At 46.9% G+C, this 19,792-nt stretch overlaps 1 protein-coding gene across 2 annotated transcripts in view; it reads right to left on the bottom strand.

The window, feature by feature from the left end:
* The window catches only part of LOC146863589 (histone-lysine N-methyltransferase NSD2-like), a 325,818-nt gene that overhangs the window by 292,057 nt on the left and 13,969 nt on the right, over positions 1-19,792 (bottom strand). For both annotated transcript variants that reach the window (XM_085627584.1, XM_085627580.1), the window contains exon 2: positions 7,269-7,573. The gene's annotated coding sequence lies outside the window, so the exon portion shown is untranslated. The remainder of the gene's footprint in view (positions 1-7,268; positions 7,574-19,792) is intronic.

Raw genomic sequence — 19,792 nt, 5'->3', positions numbered from 1 at the left:
CAGCCAAACACTGCAGAATCAGCCCATTGATGCTATAACTACAGCCAAACACTGCACAATCAGCCCATTGACACCAATAATAACTACATTCAAGCACTGCACAATCAGCCCATTGACACCAATAATAACTACAGTCAAACACCTCAGAATCAGCAACCTCATTGACACCATAACTACAGCCAAACACTGCAGGATCAGCACCCCCATGGACACCATAACTACAGCCAAAGATTGTGCAATCAGCCCATTGACACCCTTACTACAGCCAAACACTGCACAATCAGCCCATTGACACCAATAATAAATACATTCAAACACTGCACAATCAGCCCACTGACACAATTAATAACAGCCAAACACTCCACAAACAGCCCATTGACACAAATAATAACAGCCAAACACTCCACAAACAGCCCATTGACACAAATAATAACAGCCAAACACTCCACAAACAGCACATTGACACCATTAATAACTACAGCCAAACACTGCAGCCAAACACTGCAGAATCGGCACCCACATTGACACCATAACAACAGCCTAAGATTGCACAATCAGCCCATTGACACCATACCTACAGCCAAACACTGCACAATCAGCCCATTGACACCAATAATAACTAGAGCCAAAAGCTGCAGAATCAGTGCCCCACTGACACCAATAATAACTACAGCCAAACACCCAAACACTGCAAATCCGTGCCCCATTTACACCATTAACTACATTCAAACATTGCACATTCAGCCCATTGACACCAATCCTAACTACAGCCAAACACCGCAGAATCGGCACCCACATTGTGCAATCTTTGGCTGCAGTTTGGTGTCAATGTGGGTGCCGATTCTGCGGTGTTTGGTTGTAGTTATTATTGGTGTCAATGGGGCACTGATTGTGCAGTGTTTGGCTGTAGTTATGGTGTCAATGAGTGAGTGAATCGTCAATGGTTACGCCTAAATTACGGACGTAGCTAGATGGCCGGGGAAGTGCACCCATCTCACTGGACCAGTGTAGTGGGCCCCATGAATCTTTGTTTTTGCCAAGTATCAGGACCTCATTTTTTTCGCCATTTAATTTTAGATAGTTGGTGTGCATCCATGAAGCTATTTTCCCTAATGCAACCTGAAGGGGGGGGATAAGACACAGGTATTTGCATTAGAGAGAGAAGATAATCTGGGAGGAGTCAGGGTAGGAAAAGAGAGTTAACCTAGCCTCTTCTGCAATGTCAGCTAAGGGTCTGACATATAGGTTAAAAAGCAAGGGGCTAAGAAAGGAACCCTGTGGCACCCCGTAAGGTAAGCAGTGTTTGTCAGAGGTGGCAATTGCAGAAAAGATTTGGAAGGTATGGTTATCCAGGAAGGAAGTTAGCCCTTTTAAAGCTGTGCCACAGATGCCAAGTGACTCCAGCATGTTTCCAAGTATTCAATGAGATACTGTGTCGAACGTGCTGCGCTTAGGTCTAATAGTATAAGCACGACAGTCTCACCAGCGTCCAAATGATGCCGCAGCCGTTCCGTGACCCCTAATAGTGTTGTTTCTGTAGAAAAAACGTTCGGAAACCAGATTGAGATGGATGGGGAATTGTATTGGTTTCTACGAATTTGGAAAGCTGGGAGTGAATTTGTTTCTCCAGGATTTTCGAGAAGGCGATAGGCCTATAGTTGGAAAGTGTGTCGGTCGGCATTGGTCTTTTTTTTTTTTTTGAAGAGGAGTCACCATGGCGTGCTTCCAGGCTGACAGGACTGAGGATTCGAGTAGGGAGGCATTTAGAAGATCCATAATGACACGCAGATGAGTTGTCTCAAGCTGTTTGAGCACCGAGATTGGCATAGGGTCATTAGGTGAGACGGATTTCACACTGTCTAAGAGAACTTTAAAAGAGTCTTTGTTGAGAAGGTGCCAAGAGTCCAGGAGATTTGGTGGAGTATCATGCGCCCGACTTGGTCAGGGGGTGTATCGTTAGCCATGTGTGGAGAAGGTGTGAGCTGGGGGGGGGGATAGTTTAGGCTGCGACTGTAGGGGCTGCCGCAGTAATTGACCGCAATGTCTAAGTTTCTACTTTCTGAACAAAGAAGAGAGCGAGATCCTCACATTGACTTTTATTGAGTTGTGGGGGGGGGGGGGTCTCGCTAAGGTCTCGGAGCCGGCCAGCTGCTAGACTATGCCAAAAAGTGTTTGAGCAGTACAAAGCATCAGAGATGGTCGTAGAGACGAACGTAGCACGGGCAGAGCTACAAAGATTATGGTACAGTTTTTTGGCCTTTTTGTATATATTTGTAGATTTGGGAGCGTAGTCTCTTCTCCCGTTCCGTTCTACCACTTTACATTTGGCTCTTTAAGAGTGTCGGTATACCACGGCGCAGGCGGACGATGATTGCCGATCTTTTAATTTAAAAGGGGAAGACAGGTGTCTATAGCATTCGAAAGCCATTTGTGTACGGTATCGGAGAGCGCATTCACCCTTAAGTCAGTGATGGGTATATTGGAGCATAAGAGGTGGTTTAAGGCAGTCAAGTTGAGGTCAGTCCCTTTTAAGTACCCGTATGGAGGGAAAGGAGGTCTCAAGATTGATCGGTGGGTTTAAACTGAACTTAGTTAAAAAATGGTTGGACCAGCATAATGGTAGTGCAGGAGAGCAGCAGATGCAGGATAAATTGGGAAAAAATGGGGTCCAGTAAGTGACCTGCCTTGTGTGTAAGATCAGTGTTAAGAAGATTTAATGTTCATGGCAGCTAAATCAGAGACAAGATTCATGCAGGTTGGATTAGTAACCCATTAATAACAACCACCAAACACTCCACAAACAGCCCATTGACAGTTAATAACAGCCAAACAGTCCACAAACAGCCCATTGACACCATTAATACTGCAAATCAGCCATTGGCACCAGTAATAACTACAGCCAAACACTGCACAATCAGCCCATTGACACCAATAATAACTAGAGCCAAACACTGCACAATCAGCCCATTGACACCTTTAATAACTACAGCCAAACACTGCACAATCTGTGCCCCAATGACACCATAACTATAGCCAAACACTGCACAATCAGCCCATTGACACCAATAATAACTAGAGCCAAACACTGCACAATCAGCCCATTGACACCTTTAATAACTATAGCCAAACACTGCACAATCAGCCTATTGACGCCATAATAACAGCCAAACTCTGCACAGTCCATTGAGGCCATAACTACAGCCAAACACTGCACAATCAGTGCCCCACTGACACCAATAATAATGAAAGCCAAACACCGCAAATCCGTGCCCCATTTACACCATTAACTACATTCAAACACTGCACAATCAGCCCATCGACACCATAACCACATCCAAACACTGCACAATCAGTGCCCCACTGACACCAATAATAACTACAGCCAAACACTGAACAAACTGCACCCCATTGACACCATAATAACTACAGCCAAACACTCCACAAACAGCCCATTGGCACCATTAATAACACTCCACAAACATCCCATTGACACCATTAACAGCCAAAACACTCCACAAACAGCCCATTGACACCATTAACAACCAAACATTCCACAAACAGCCCATTGACACCATTAACAACCAAACACTCCACAAACAGCCCATTGACACCATTAACAGCCGCCAAACACACCACAAACAGCCCATTGACACCCTTAACACCCAAACACTCCACAAACAGCCCATTGACACCATTAACAGCCAAGCACTCCACAATCAGCCTATTGACACCATTAACAGCCAAGCACTCCACAATCAGCCTATTGACACCATAACTACAGCCAAACACTCCCCAAACAGCGCCCCAATGACACACTAATAACTACATTCAAACACTGCACAATCAGTGCCCCATTTACACCATTAACTACAGCCAAACACTGCACAATCAGTGCCCCGCTGAAACCAATAATAACTACAGCCAGACACTGAACAAACTGCACCCCATTGACACCATAATAACTACAGCCAGAGACTGCAGAAACTGCCCCTTCTGAACCCAATCAACCACCTCGGTCCTAACTGCAACCTTTCAGCCCCTTCAGCTCAATGCCCATACCTGTCCAAAAGGACAATAAACATGTGAAACGGAAAATACCAGTTATATCTCCCACCTTCAGTAAATAATAAACAATACATCAAGAAAGCAAGATAGAATTGATGAATTCAAGAAATCACAATCTCAAAATGGCTCTCTTTCAATCCTCATTCAAGAAGTAGGCAAAGGGTCTCTTCCAACCCACACTAATCCCAACGCAGGGCGTCTTGGGAATATAGGAATGAATATTTAATCTTTCCCATCAGAACTCTTTCCAACACAGGGCATCTTGTGCATAACATAACGGGTATCTCTCGACTCTCACTCGAACAGTAAGCACAGGGTGTATTTGAACACTCGCTCATCCCAAACTGCAAGAGACTACAGGACCTCGCACAGTTAGGGAGTGAAACTGGACCCCCGGTTGCAGGATTGCATCAACCAATGATACAAGGAGCCTTAGCAGCTTCAAAGCATTAAAGGAGGTGTCACAAGAAGAGGCTGGCAAGACGACTGCCAACTGATGGTATAAAATCCTTACACCTCTTGCGGCTGAGAAAGGGATGGTACTGCACACGTCTACCAAGGTTTCTATAAGATGGTTCGGTTGAGCTACCCGAGACAAACTATGCTTGACCCACTCGCCCCGTTAGTAGTGCCATGAACTGCGGTCCGCCCCCTTCATTTGGATGAACCAATAGAACATGGACCTGTACGTTTCCATATCTGATAGAACGATGCAGTCACTATATGCATCATAGGGCTTGAGAGTGCGAAGGCGACAGGCCACTTTGAAGGGTGGGCCTCGCGTCTGTCCGACGTTACGAGGGAGGCCTTGAGCTTTAAGGTGGTAAACACATAGGCAGACTTACACAAATGCATTCAGTCAATTGTTCTAGATGGTCTTGCACAACAGACTGTCACTTCAGACTTGAGCAGATTGCGGATCACCCAAGTCCTGGTAATCCATGCACAATCCGTCACCGCTTCACTCGGTGCAATACCATAGGGTGATGCCAAGGTCTTACACACTCCGATGCTCTTCAGGGATGGTGGAAACATTTTGGAGAAGGCCGACCTGTACATAGGCGTCTGGAGCTAGCGGCCATCCTCGAGTGCAGCGGCCACTGTGTGGTCCACAAGCTGCTCTGCTCCCTGGTTAATTTGGGGTTCACCTGAAGCAAGCTTTCCAAGTTTGCTTAAGGTGACCCAGAATTAATAGTATCGAAACCCCCACTTACAGCTGCTGGCAGGTGCAATCACACACAAACAATTTCCTTACCATCTTGTTTCTACAAGTCGAAGGCACTGCTGAACTGTTTTATCTGTTGTACGGCATTATTTTTGGAAAGTGCCCAATAGGGGCTCTGCATGATTAGATACTCATGGAGGGCGCAAAGGAGGTGGGGAAGGGATGCGATGTAGACTCCTGCTACATTGCTTCCCTGTCTACATGACTCCAGGGACCGAACCCTTCAAAAACAACTTAGAAGCTAAAAGCTTCTAAGTTGGGTTGAGTCACACGTAGAAAATCATTTTGTAAAGAGGGTAGGATATTTAAAGATATCTTCCAATAGGTCCCCCACTCTTACCCCCCCCACACACATACACACACACACCCCCACCCCTCCCCCCCATCGCGATCTATTGTGAATGGCCAGGCTTCTTGCAGCCAAAACACAAAGTTTCACAAAACAGCAACTGGACAGGAATCCTTCAAACCCCTACACTTGCTCCTCGCCCTTTGAGACAGAACCAGACCTACGATGAAGCTGTGAACTATGTGCTTTAGAATGGTCTTATGTTTTAAATCTATCCTGGGCGTTTCTGCGACCTTCATTCATTACAAAGAATACCCATATCTCGGTTGGCCTGCTGCACGTCTAGAATATGCAGGGCCAACCAGAGGCTCCTCAAACGATGTTCAGAAACAGTCAACCCACGGTTTCCTGCAGCCATCACATTTTTCCTTTCTCTTCCAGCGGTTCTGCCTGGGCTTTGCCACGGCCATGTCTGCCCATGTTCAGTGAATACTTGCGCGTCTTACCAGACCGTTTCACTCCAGGGTGGGCCATTCCTGGATCCATCAAGCTCAGTCTTCAAGCTCGAGCACTTCTCTAAATGTCCCCAGTTCTGCTCAAGCATACTTAAAACCCATTAATATTCATCAGGGAAAAATGGTCCCTTTCTGTTAAACTACCATTTATTTGGCCAATCCAGAAAACATGTCTGCTGCTCCAGCTGCACCCCTCCCTGCTGATGTCCGGTCATCTGAAGTAAGCTTCATCAGGCCTCAGGCGGTGCATTGTGGGGCGTCCTTTCACAGCAGTTGGGGGGGGGAGTTAATGGGGTAGGGTTGTAGTGTTATGAAGAGTTGGATTTGGGGAGAGAATCTGATAGGAAGGAAAGCAGAGGCCCTCATGGGACATGGACCGGGCATCGCTATGAGGAGATCGTTGTGATAATTTGACTGACTGTCTAAATATGCCGCCCGGCCCCCGGGATGTGGGCTAAACGGCTGTGTGTTTTGCTACACCGTGGGGTGTGATCTGAGATTGTACGTGGATGCCGGTTGCCCAGATGGATGTTTTGCTTAAAATGCTGCAATAAAAACATGTTTCAAAAAAAAAAAAGTGGGGCGTCCTTTCACATTCTCACCTGTCCACTTTGTGGAAGTCTGCCCGCGTGGAGCACAACAAACTTGGCAGATAGCAATTCCATCCAAATACTGGGCAAATTACTCCTGCTGTGTTGCGGCGCTTATTGGGATCAGCCGCACCATCCCCTCGCAGTGTTGGGGTGCCACCACCAGATGATTTCATCAGTTTCCTCTAGTGTATCTCAGCAGGGCACACAATGAGGCACAAATGCCTGAAGGGTGGCATCCATGGAGAGTCAGCAAATGGACCACACAGGGTTTCAGGATCAGCAGCATCATGTGGATAGAATGGTTAGGACCCTCTGTGCACCCACAGTACTCTAGTCTTAAAATGACAGTCCCACCACTACCACACATGCACCATAACCGATTTATGGTCTTCATTGTAACACACTCCTGCAGCTTTCTCTGCTTTCAGGCTCAACCCCCCGCAGACTGATGCAGAGACACCCCTCTTCCCACAGCCGCCAGCCCCTCTGCATACAGTGATACCTGCAGACTGCATCTTTCACCTGCTCAGAGCCCCAGAGGCCCTCCTGCAGTCTCTTCTCATTCCCACGGCCATGCTCACCTGTGTAGTAATGCTGGCTGTCCAATAGCGCTCTGCTGGGCTGAGGCAATGGAGGGAGGGCACTCTCTTCCAACAGCGGATCTCCCAGCAGCACGCCTGCTCGACTCCACACTTCCCAGAGCCGCCAGTATCGGGAGCACTGTCAGTACTTTGACCTCTTGTCACCTGGGAGAAGCACAGCCCCGCTTGACTCCTCATACCTCCGCAGCCGGCATGGTCACTGCGCCTCAGGGGCCTCTAGAATGCTGAACTCAGATTTTCTCTGATTTGCTTCAGAGGACAGGGGTCCCTTCTTTAGCGTCCACCTGTGAAAGTCAAAGCATGATTCAGATTCACTGCACTTTAGGGATGGTACATCGGTGTTAGCACTGGGGGTCCCTAGTTGGCAGAGGTAGGCACCTTGTCCAAGTAGGGACCCTTTCTTCTAGTCAAGATGTGTAAAGTACACACCTAAGTTTGCCTGTGCTCACCCTCTGGTACCTTGACACAGAGCAGTCAGGCTAAACTACAGAGGCAATGTGTAAAGCATTTGTATACAACCCACAGTTAACACATTGAAAATACCACAAATGGACACCACACCAGTTTAGAAAAATAAAGTACATTTATCTAAACCAAACCAGACTAAAATCCACAAGAATCCAACATACAGATATCAAAACATGATTTTTAGAAGGTAAACACAGTTCTGTTCATAGGAAATTATGGATGAGTCACTCTTAGCACAAAGTGCATGGGATGTGTCAAAACCACAAGCAAAAACAGCTGCAGGGAAGGTGATGCGTCAGTTCCTTATGCTTTGGGAAGGTGATGCATCGGTTCCTTGCTCCAGGGGAGGTGATGTGTCGGTTCCTTGCTCCAGGGGAGGCGATGCATCGGTTCGGGGATACGTCGGTTCTTTGCTCCAGGGGCGGGGATGCGTCGGTTCCTAAGGCGGGGATGCGTCGGTTCCTTGCTCCAGGGGCGGGGATGCGTCGGTTCCTTGCTCCAGGGGCGGGGATGCGTCGGTTCCTTGCTCCAGGGGCGGAGATGCGTCGGTTCCTTGCTCCAGGGGCGGAGATGCGTCGGTTCCTTGCTCCAGGGGCGGGGATACGTCGGTTCCTTGCTCCAGGGGCGGGGATGCGTCGGTTCCTTGCTCCAGGGGAGGTGATGCGTTGGTTCCTTGCGAGGTGATGCGTCGGTTCCTTATGCTTTGGGAAGGTGATGCGTCTGTTCCTTATGCTTTGGGAAGGTGATGCATTGGTTCCTTGCTCCAGGGAAGATGATGCATCGGTGTGAGAAAGTGCCATCTTTCTTGCATGCTATGCCCCCACTTTTTGCTGAATTGCTGATGTGCTTTGACTGAGTGTGTCCTGTGCTCCTGCCAATCAGGTGCCCAGGGCCTGTGTTCCTTCCCTAAAACTATGTTGAAACTAAAACCCAATTGGCATCTCTGGCCACGTCGTCCCTGGTAAATGGTACCCTAGGTACCCTGGGTATTGTGACCAGAGAAGACCCTTAAGGGCTGCAGCACTTATTGTGCCACCCTTAGGGGCCCTGTACCCTGACACACACACACACACACACACTGCCTTTGCAGGCTTAGTGTCCTGGTGCAGAACTAAACAAAGTCGACATAGCACACATCCCTGTGTGCCATGCCCACAAACACACTGCCCAGGCATACATCAGCCACCCCTCGAGCTGGGTGCCCTAGGCCAGTGGTGTGGGCACAGGTGCATGAGCCCTGTGCCCCTACAGTACCCAGGGCCATTCCTGGGCACTGTAAGTGCAGTGATGCCATTAAGAGTATATGGTGCTGGGAGGTTGTCATTGCGAACTCCACAGCACCATAATGGCTACACTGAAGACTGACAAGTTTGATATCATACTTCTCAGCACATTAAACCCACACTGATGTCAGTGTGGGATTTAATATAAAATACACTACAGAGGGCATCTTAGAGATGCCCCCTGAAACCCAACCTCCAATCCACGTCTTGTCTGAGAGGCTGCCACACAGCAGACATGTTGCTGGACCCCTGGGTAGAGAGCCATCCGCTCTTCTGGGCCTGCAACAATGCACATCCTGGGCGAGGTGCTAGGTCTCCTCCCCCAGGATGGGCAGGGGGAAGCTTCAAAGACATGCCGCCTTTGTGAGCTTCTCCAGGCCACTTGCTGTACTCAGCAACTGGCCCCCACCAGTTCTGACCCCCACTCTGGTGGGAAGACTGGGGGGAAACCCTCAGTGAGGAAAGGGGGTGTGCCAGCCTGTGACAACTCCACCCCTCAGGTGGGAGAGGCGAGGTGAGGCACAACTCCAGGCTCCGGCCATCTTGAGGATGGGGAGCCCTGCACAATCAGAGATAGGCTCCTGCCCCCCTCGCACAGGAGAGGAGCAGGATAGGGGGGTGTACTCACCCAGGGCAGGGACCCATTGGTCCCTGCCCTCACCCTACCTATAACACCCCTAAATTTAGTATTTAGGGGCACCCTGAACCTTCCTTCCTCAGATCCCGATTTCGAAACAAGAAGGACGACCTGCCGTGCAGATGCTAACAAAAGGATGACGACAACTGACTTGGCCCCAGCCCTACCGGCCTGTTGATCCTTGAACATGCTCCTGCTAAATCCCGTCATCTCCTGCGGACAGCAACCTTGAAAACCCCGGAGGACCTGCCTGCCTTGCTCATCTAGAGACTGGGACTCCCATGAGCAGTGGTTCTGCTCAACCAGCAACACCCCTGGTACCAGCCAGGAGCCGCGAATCCAGCACACTCCGCACCCGCCGAGCCCGGCCTGTGTCCGAGTGGACAAAGACCCTGAGGACATCCCCCCAGTGACCTGAAATCCAGTGCCCAAGGACCCTCCTTGGCAACCCAGACGACGCCTGCAGCCTCACAACAAGGGACCCCCCCCAACCAGCATAGGGTAAGATTTCCTGACGTCAAGACACACCCCTGCACCCGGCGCCCCACGGCCCCCTGTGCCCAACTCCGGGGTGCCTACCTATCCTCCAAGATCCCAACTTACCCCTCAAAGTGTTGGTCGATCCTTAAGAATCTCCGTCCCTGAGCCTGCAGCCTTTCACATCTTCCAAGTTCTCCATTGAATAACATGGAGCGCCAGACGGCTCAAAAGCACCCTGCACCCAGCTGCCAGAGTGCCCCTGGCAGTACAACCTTTGTCCTAATCTACTTCCCCATTTGCCCTGAGCAAGTGACCAGGAGCCCAGCTCCCACAGCCCCGTGGTCTGCTTGCCAGCAGCGACCAACCGAAGGCCCCCTCCCTGCCTCTCATTGGATAAAATTGGGCCTAACTACCTCTGCACCCGGCTGCCCCTGTGCCGGTGAGGGTGTACCAACTGTACCTGTCTGCCCCTGGGGGACCCCAGAGTCTGTGCCCGGAACCTTAACTCTACCAGTCGAGTACTTACCCAAAAGCCGATAACTCACTTTTCTTCCATAGGGTAACATTGACTGGTTTCTCTTGAAAATTCTTCCAAGCGTGGAGTTTTGAAACTTTAAAATATTCATCTAAAATCAGCCGAACAATGAAATCAGATTTACTCACCTGTTAACAGGTAAGAACCCAGTGCTGCATCTTTTAGCCCAGCAAGGACCCTGAAAAGTAATTTTAACCGTACCTACCAGTAACTTGAATTTCCTTCCATAGGAATCCATTGTACGATTTTCACCAGAAAAGTTTCTAAGTGTCGTTTTTCAAAAACTACAAATCTTCCTTAAAAATCGCCTGTATGACTTAAACACATTCTTTCACTTGTTTACAGGAGATGCACCAGTGCTGGATCCAGAATCCAACACGGAGTAAGAAAAAGTAATGATAACACTACTTACCTGCTAAGTGAATTTCCTCCCATAGGATAACATTGCTGATTCTATGTGAAAAAGTTTCCAAGTGTCAACTTTTAAAATACAATAATATTCCTTAAAAATTACTACTGTAACCAAAACGCTTTTACTTAACTGTTTAAAGTTCATGTCCCAGGACTGAATCTAGGATCCAGTCTTGAGGTTAGAAAAGTAATCTACAAAGTAACTAATTGCATTTAACTAGAAATTCCCATTGAGCTCAATTTTGCATTGTGTTTGAAATTGTGTTGCCTATTGCAACAACTGTAGCTATTGTAATCAAAAAGTCTATTGCCTATTTGAAAAGTATTTAACTAAACTAACTCATTCTGAGAAAGTATATTTTGATACCTTGTTGGTTCTAAAATAAAACTATATATTTTGATACAAAACAATTGGCCTAGAGTTCAGTTCTTGAGTGTGTGAGACCATTTGCTGACTGAGTGTGTACAAGAAATGCTTTACACTGTCCTCCGATACTGCCTTACTGCCCGAACAAGCTGCCACTTTAGAGAGTAAGGTTATATCTAACTTTAGCCTCTGCCAAACCTCTGGGGACTGTGGACTCTACACACTGTACCTTCCTCTGGTCCAGTATATACAGAGCCACTTTCTTACAATCGGTTCCTTGCTCCAGGGGAGGTGATGCGTCGGTTCCTTGCTCCAGGGGAGGTGATGCGTCGGTTCCTTGCTCCAGGGGAGGTGATGCGTCGGTTCCTTGCTCCAGGGGAAGTGATGCGTCGGTTCCTTGCTCCAGGGGAGGTGATGCATTGGTTGTTTACTGCCAAGCAGGGGAGGTGATGCGTTGGTCCTTACTGGAGAGGGGGTGATGCGTCAGTTTCTTACTGTGCGGGGAGGTGATGCATCAATTTCTTACTGCAGTCCCAGTGTTGATTTGGCACATAGGTGCGATGCGTGGAAATCAGGATGTGCTGGAGGTGGATGCAGCGGTGGTCACACAGGCACTTCGGCGATTTCTTCAGCCACAGTTCCACGGTGTGTCGATTCTTTTAGCCGCACAGCAGGGCCTGCGTTGCGGTCGGTGATCTCAGACTTCGGAGATTGGTGCACGGTCTCGGCATGCGTTGGTTCTTCTGGCCTCAGGCAGGTGATGCATCAATTTCTTTGGCCGCACGAGACAGTGTGTCAAAACTTTCTCCCGTACAGCTGTGCTGCGTTGAAATAAACAGCCGCTAACAGACAGAATTATTGATTTTAAGGCTTTCATAGCAGGTCAGAACTCCAGGCAGTGGAGTTCATGGAAGCTGTCGGTGAAGGCTTTGTGTCCCTGCAACTTCAGAATAGGAGGCAAGCACACACAAACCCTTAGAGATCCTTCTCAAGCAGGTTTCACAACAAAGTCCAGTCTTTGTCCTCTCCTTGGCAGAAGCAGCAACTGCAGGCCAACCCAGCAAAGCAACGCACAGCAAAGGGGCAGTACACCTCACAGCTCTTCTTCCTTGGCAGAGGTCCCTCTTGATTCCAGAAGTGATCTAAAGTTCTGGGGTTTTAGGTCCATTACTCATACCCCATTTTCTCCTTGGTCTTTTTGTGGCAAGGGTCTCTGAACTCAGTCCAAACCAGTTCTGTCCTCCCCTGCGCAGCTTGACTGCAGGAGGTGGAGACAGCATTATGCAAAGGAGAGCGAGCCTATTCAGGTCCCAGTAAAAATACTCCAACCACCACTCTAAATGCAGAAGGGTGCATTCAGCCTGGCTAGGAGTCACCCAGGCAGGAAGGACACCTCCACTCCCCCTTGTGGCTGTCTAGAGTGAATGCACATCCCCAGCTCCCGTCACTCCAACAGATGGTGAATACACAAACAGGCAGAGGCACACAGAATGGTAAAGCAAGAAAATGCCCACTTTCAAAAATTGAACAATGCTGTGGGGAGCGCTGTGACGCTCCACTCCCAGACGCACTGCTGTAATGGATACAAGATCCTGCTGATAATTCCACTTTAGACTTCCTCCTTATGAATCCATATTAATCCACAAATTTTTTCATAAACTTAAATGCTTTCCAGTTTTTTAATCCGCGTGTGTGACGTCATGCATTTCGAATGCGTCACATATCCAAGTGTGTCCATCCAGACCTCTTCAAGAACACGAACCAAAATGCAAAGAATTGTTCAAAACAGCAGTCCTTTATTTAAATCCCAATGCATTTCGTTTTTTTTAAGCCCTTCGTCAGGTGAAACTGTAAGTTAACACATTGAAAAAACATCGTTACTGAATTGTCCTCTGTATAGCATAAAACATTCAACTAATTACAACATCATTTCTCCTACAAACAGATGACCCTTTGTGCATATTACTCTAAAGTGACCCAAACATGAGAGAACTTACACCCCTTATTATGAAACCAAAGCCCCTCCATCCCCAAAACTGCGCCATGATAACCAATCAGTATATCAACCCTCGTTGCCAACTAATATTAAGCTCCTTTCTTTTAGCATCCCTTGAAACCTACTCCCCACTCTAACAATCAAAAAATCTGTCCGCTCACATTCCCCCCACACCAACACATCCATCCTGTCATTCACAAACTCCAACTCAGTCACAACTACCCGCCCCAACAAAAACCCTTACTATTCCTTTCTCATTCACCCATCTAGAACACGACACTCGTGCATATTCACAACCTTCTTGAAACTCCCAGCTTGTGAAAACAGCCCATGAATGTGGATGCCGAGTGATTTGAGAGATTGCAGAATGGGCAGGTACGTGCTCAGTCGGTGTGGTGGTATTTTTAGTTTTAGTATGCAAGCTGGGAGTTTCAAGAAGGTTGTGAATATGCACTAGTGTCGTGTTCTAGATGGGTGAATGAGAAAGGAATAGTAAGGGTTTTTGTTGGTTTGGGTAGTTGTGACTGAGTTGGAGTTCGTGAATGACAGGATGGATGTGTTGGTGTGGGGGGAATGTGAGCGGACAGATTTTTTGATTGTTAGAGTGGGGAGTAGGTTTCAAGGGATGCTAAAAGAAAGGAGCTCAATATTAGTTGGCAACGAGGGTTGATATACTGATTGGTTATCATGGCGCAGTTTTGGGGATGGAGGGGCTTTGGTTTGATAATAAGGGGTGTAAGTTCTCTCATGTTTGGGTCACTTTAGAGTAATATGCACAAAGGGTCATCTGTTTGTAGGAGAAATGATGTTGTAATTAGTTGAATGTTTTATGCTATACAGAGGACAATTCAGTAACTATGTTTTTTCAATGTGTTAATTTGCAGTTTCCCCTGACGAAGGGCTTAAAAAAGCCTGAAACGCATTGGGATTTAAATAAAGAACTGCTGTTTTGAACGATTCTTTGCATTTTGGTTCCTGTTCTTGAAGAGGTACGGATGGACACACTTGGATATGTGAAGCATTTGAAATGCATGACGTCACACACGCAGGTTAAAAAAGTGGAAAGCATTTAAGTTTATGAAAAAAATTGTGGATTAATATGGATTCATAAGGAGGAAGTCTAAAGTGGAATTATCAACAGGATCTTGTATCCATTACAGCAGTGCGTCTGGGAGTGGAGTGTCACAGTGCTCCCCACAGCATTGTGAAATTTTTGTGTACCATGGGCAAGGCACACGCTCAGTGTCGCACGCAACCAGTAAGGTTTGAAATCAGGACTAATAGAGTGAAGATATCGGTGTGCATACCACCCCCCTATTCACTTTCAAAAATTGGCATTTTCAAACACACAGTTAAAACCCACCCTTACTAAAAGGTGTGTTAATAAATTCTGAGTTCAGAGAACCTAAACTCTATTACTCTATCTGGTCCCAAAGGGAAGTTACACTTGTAAAAAATGTTACCAGGCAGCTCCCATGTTAACCTATGGGACAGACAGCCTTTCAACAGTAAAAAACGAAATGCACAGTATTTCACTATCAGGAGAAGTAACACACACCAGTACAAGTCCTATATTTCATATACACTGCAACCTGCCCATGGGAGTACCTTGGGCCTACTTTAGGGATGTCTTACATATAAGGGAAGGTTAGGGCCTGGCAAGTGGGTGTACTTGCCAGGTCGACATGGCAGTTAAAACTGCGCTCAGACTCTGCAGTGTAAGGTCTGAAACACATTTACAGGGCTACTCATGTGGGGGGCACAACCAGTGCCGCAAGCCCACTTGTAGCATTTTATTAACAGGCCCTGGCACATCTTGTGAACTTTACTAGGGATTTACCAGTAAATACAATATGCCAATCATAGATAACCATTCAGAATCACAATTTACACAGAGAGGATATGCACTTTGGCATTGGTCAGCAGTGATAAAGTGCCCAGAGTCCCAGCACTAACAAAAACAGGGTCAGAAAAATAGGAGGCAAAAGGTTTGGGGATAAACTTGCAAAAATGGCTAGGTCCAACAATTGGGCTACAGTAAAATCTAAATCCAGTATTTCTAAAGCGCAAACTAAGGGTCTCAAGGCACTGGGGGCCGTCCGGGAGATTAAGTGAGCTATTGCCCAGAGTTACATGGTGCTGAGCTACCGGCGGCGATCGAACGGTGAGCCCCACGTTCCGGAGTCAGACGCCCTGGCCGCTGCGCCACACCTCTCACAGTACAGTATTAAGAGGAGCAAGCAGGGAGGGAAGAGCTCAGAACTATTAGATTGTCTTGGTTTCACAGCCATCTCAGGCCCCAGCTATGACCTACGTCGGTGAGCCTCATATCAACAAACTTAAGAGGCATGTTGCTGGTTTCCCGGAGGACCTATTGGACACGGGAAGCAGGGGGGTGGGTGAGTGGAGGTGGAACTGCTGAGCAAGCCTTGTGATAGGTATTGTCTGTTTTTTCAGAAACTATAGCAGGGGTGGAGAATTTAATAAAAACAGCTATTTTTCCATAGGCCGGGATGCTTGATAAATCTATTTGTCCCGTAAACAATCCACGTGTCCCATTCATGAGATGCCCTGAGGTGACAAATGATGGCAGCAATCTCATTATATAAGAGCTCTGATAAATGCCAGCGCTCATATTGTAGTCGGATTTGAATACAGACAATTGGGGCTGAAGTAGTGGGAAGAGATACTTCCAGGGTTGGAACGCCCTTTTGAGTCTGTGCAAACCTACAATCCTGCATGTTCAAGGGTTTTCACCGGCTCTTTCTCTAATCTCTTCCTACACTGAAAAAGGTTGAAAATTAACTGCAGACAAGGGCAGAAGTGAAACTTCAGGGGTGGGAATAAAGGGGTTGGAGGGAAGTGAACTTGCAAATGCTCAGCAGATTTTCACATGAGCAGATCCACACATGCATATTTGCCCAAGCTAAAATACAGTTCACAAACATTTTTGGGGAGTAAGATTTCCAGGCCTACCTCTGTAAAGTCTTGGAATTCATTAAAGTCGTAAATCTACACTAATGCAAGGACATATACCATGGGTGCACTTTTGTGACTTTCTTTTAGAATTGGGCCCCTGATTACGTCTGGCATTAACCAAGACAGTTTGTTTTTGTTTATTAAATTTCTATCCATCTACATTCATACATACAGCTCCAGAGAATATGGCCCTGCAGTCCTAGGCAGAGTCGGGCTCCGTGTTAGGCAGACTACTTCCTTCCGGTCGCAGCAACAGCAGGCCTTTTCCTCAATCTTGAAATACAAGAAGGTGTAGGGTAGGAAACGTGGCCTTTCTACAGGGACACCCCGGGAAGTGTCACCTTACACTGGACGTTATCCTTTTGCTGGGGTATTGCTTCTCACTCCCAGATAATGAAAAATACTGCCCTCCCACACGGAAGCTCAAACACGACGAAGCAATAAAAACACACTACCACCTGAAAGGGATTTCACTTCTATAAAATAAAAAACATCAAAGACTATTTTCAGAATAAGGCATGGGGTTTTATTTGTGCAATATGCTCTAACAAAAAGGCTTTCCCAGATGTCAAATGACCACCATTCAAATGTATATATATATATATATTCACTGAAAAAACCATAGGTTTCACACATGTTATAGTTAGCTGGACATTTTACTCATAAAAAACCAATGAAATTCCCCCGTTATAGTTAGTGCAGGCAACTGTAACTCACGCGACCGCAATCCTCTGCTGATGCTAATTCTGTATTTAGACACTTATTTGCCCATGTCTTCTTCCATTAAATTTTAGCTATACATATATTACAAATATTTTTTTTTCATAAAGACACATATGTCATCAGCAGAGGATTGCGGTCGCGTGAGTTATAGTTGCCTGCACTAACTATAACGGGGGAATTTCATTGGTTTTTTATGAGTAAAATGTCCAGCTAACTATAACGTGTGGGAAACCTATGGTTTTTTCAGTGAATTTGTACGGTTTTTTAAATGCTAAGTTACTTTACGCCGTTCGTGGCATGCGCGCCCACTTAACGCAGTTCGTTCCGTGCGCGCACGGTGCGCTGCGCGCACAGTGAGCACGCGGTGCGCATCGCGCACCCACTTTACGCAATTAGTGCCGTGCACGCACGGTGGGCACGCGGTGCGCTACGTGCACCGCGTGCCCACGTTACGCTGGAAGGGCCATGTACGCACGATGCGCTTCGCGCACCGTCCGCACACGTAGGACATATTATGCGCGACGTCGTGAAAGGTAAACTATTCAATTTTCACATGTTACATATGCCATGCACAAAAGGTGCCCTGCGGCCATCATTTGCATACGGGGGGGGGGGGGGGGGGGGGAGGGAAATGTGGATATTTTTTTATATTATTAATTTTTGCCGTACGCGTACGGTAAGCGTAATCGGCGTTTTTTCGAAAAAATATAAAATTGAATTTTTGGCCTTGAGGGTTCTTATGGGACACCTTAATCAAGGCTAGGTGGTTAGGAGCTGTCTAACATGCCCCTTTACATGTTTTGAACCTTTGTTTTGCTTCCCCCCCTCAGAGTGCGAGAGAGAAAATGGCGGCCGCCGCTTCCTGGTTTCGACCGATTCGAATGTTTACTAAGATCTAACAGCCAATCAGAATCGCGCAAGGCGCCGTACGCGTACGGTAAGCTTACCGTAAGCGCACGGTAAGCGCACCGTAAGCTGCCACAGAGATATATATTGATTTAAATGCTATTTTCTCAGGAACTACTGAACAGATTTACACCAGACCGACAAAAGGCACTTCCTTGGCCTGTAGACTACCTCTCTGCCAAATTTCAAGTAACTCTGTTCAGCCGTTCGGGCTGTAGCTGTGTCTAAAGGTCCTATGGAAAAATGCATGGGAAAAACGCGTTTTGGGACCCCCCTTTTTTCTCAGGCCCCGCTTGACGAATCCCCCCGAGACTATCAGGGTAGGAGCGGAGCGTAGCGCCCCATTAGTTTTGAAAATTTCGCGAGGATTCGTCGACAGGCGCCAAAGTTATTCCAAATAGAATGTTGCGGTTTTCCTATGGAAACAGGGTCCTAACTATAACTACCTACTGGCGACCGCCAGTAGGTAATATATATATATATATATGCAAGCAATCAAATGCTTCACTTCACTTTGATAGCTTTATTTCGGTCAATGACCATAAAAGCACAGATAAAATATATACATATACATAAAATACATAAATAATTCAATATTTTAGATAAAAAGTTATTAAACAACAGTTATCAAAGTAGCAGCAATGAACAATTAAATTCCATTTGTATTAAAAGTAAATAGTTGATTAGATTATCGAGGCAGACCTTCTTCTCCACATACCATATAAAAAACGGGAAACAGAGAACACAATTGGGGGGGGAAGTGTCATAGCGTAAAATCCTGCAGGCTTGTGCACAATGCTTTATTCCCAAATTTCTGCACAATGGCACAAGCCAGGCTCTGCGTATTTCATTATAAGCGGTGCAGAAAAATAAAACATGGGCAAGGTCTTCTTTGGTTTTTTTACAGACAGGGCAGACCCCCGCATCTCTTCCCGTCCACTTGCAAGTCAATTCCCCAATCGGGAGGCAACCATACCTTAATTGGATATATAATTTCTTTGCTCTGGGCGGCTGGATCAAATCTAGGAACTCCTCCCTGCTAGGGGTCAGTTTTACTTGCAGGAATTCCGTAGTCAGCCTACCCATAGATGACAGGCGGTATAGTTTTTTTTTTTTTTTTTTTTAGTTGAAGGCTTTAATCTAACGCATAAAACCCACCATGAAAATATGGTGGATGGAAGTGCACGGAAGGTCGGCATTCGGCAATACCTTTTTTTTTTTTTTTTTTTTTTTAAATCTGTTTATTATTTTAAAGCATGGTACATCTCGCCGTCGTCTGTGATCGGCGTACAGACAAACATAAAACATTGTAACAACATTACAGTTCCGGGCTAATCACAGAACACAAAGTGCACTGCTAAAATACAGCAAACGTCCTGCGGCAGGCACGCAGTACCGACCAACTAGTAGCCACCACCTTGTTAATTTACCTGGGCACAGAAGGAGATCAAACAATATTCAATCAGCCTCATTCAGTGCCGCCTCAGCAAGAAAGCGTCTGAGCGGCTCCCAGATATCCTTGGGTCTGGAGGTGGCGGGCAGCTCCTCTGCATACAGTTCTAAGTTTTCCCGACAGTATACCATGTCCGACAACCATCCACACACCTTTGGTTTAGCTGCACTGTCCCATGTAAACAGGGTGCGCCGCTTGGCCAACAGAAGGGCAACCCTCACAAACCTGCCCACCAAACCCCTTAACTGAGGCACGGAGGTCAGCA

This window comes from Triturus cristatus, chromosome 2_1, assembly GCF_964204655.1.
Source record: "Triturus cristatus chromosome 2_1, aTriCri1.1, whole genome shotgun sequence".
In the NCBI taxonomy this organism is placed as follows: Eukaryota; Metazoa; Chordata; class Amphibia; order Caudata; family Salamandridae; genus Triturus; species Triturus cristatus.
Note: the sequence above shows the minus strand (reverse complement) of the source record. Positions and strands in the feature narration are given on the sequence as shown.